General features: G+C 31.9%; 1 pseudogene; it reads left to right on the top strand.

Annotated features, from left to right (window-relative positions):
- Positions 1-524, top strand: part of LOC107589584 (protein kinase C epsilon type-like) — a 17,019-nt pseudogene that overhangs the window by 15,903 nt on the left and 592 nt on the right.

Genomic DNA, 524 nt, shown 5'->3' with positions numbered 1-524 from the left:
TATATATATATATATATATATATATATATATATATATATATATATATATATATATATATATATATATATATATACTCAAAATTCAACTTTGAGAGAAGTTTTAATTTTCTGAGTATGTCTAGCATTCTATTACAAAATTCTATAAGATTTGAGTCTTTTCAGATCAAACGATCAGCAGTGAGAGCAGTGGTCTTGAGACATGTTTTAAAACACAAAAATGGCAAATAGCAACAAAATGGTTAAAGACATCCATCAAGTGCATGTTCACATAGAAAAACAAAAAAAACAAAAAACTGCGCGGGAGGACACAAAATACTCTCTGTGTGAATGGCCACTTATTCACATGACACAGCAGTAGCTGAATTTTCTCATTTATCTCTCAGAAAGAAGTCTTTTATTTCAATTGTTCTTGTTCTGAAATAGCTCATTCTGCACACTTTTTTCTTCTCCATCCACAGAAAACCAAAAGGGATGTCAATAATTTTGACCAGGACTTCACCCGCGAGGAGCCGGTGCTCACCCCG

This window comes from Sinocyclocheilus grahami, unplaced genomic scaffold (assembly GCF_001515645.1).
Source record: "Sinocyclocheilus grahami isolate Dianchi unplaced genomic scaffold, SAMN03320097.WGS_v1.1 scaffold117.1, whole genome shotgun sequence".
Taxonomy (NCBI): domain Eukaryota; kingdom Metazoa; phylum Chordata; class Actinopteri; order Cypriniformes; family Cyprinidae; genus Sinocyclocheilus; species Sinocyclocheilus grahami.
Note: the sequence above shows the minus strand (reverse complement) of the source record. Positions and strands in the feature narration are given on the sequence as shown.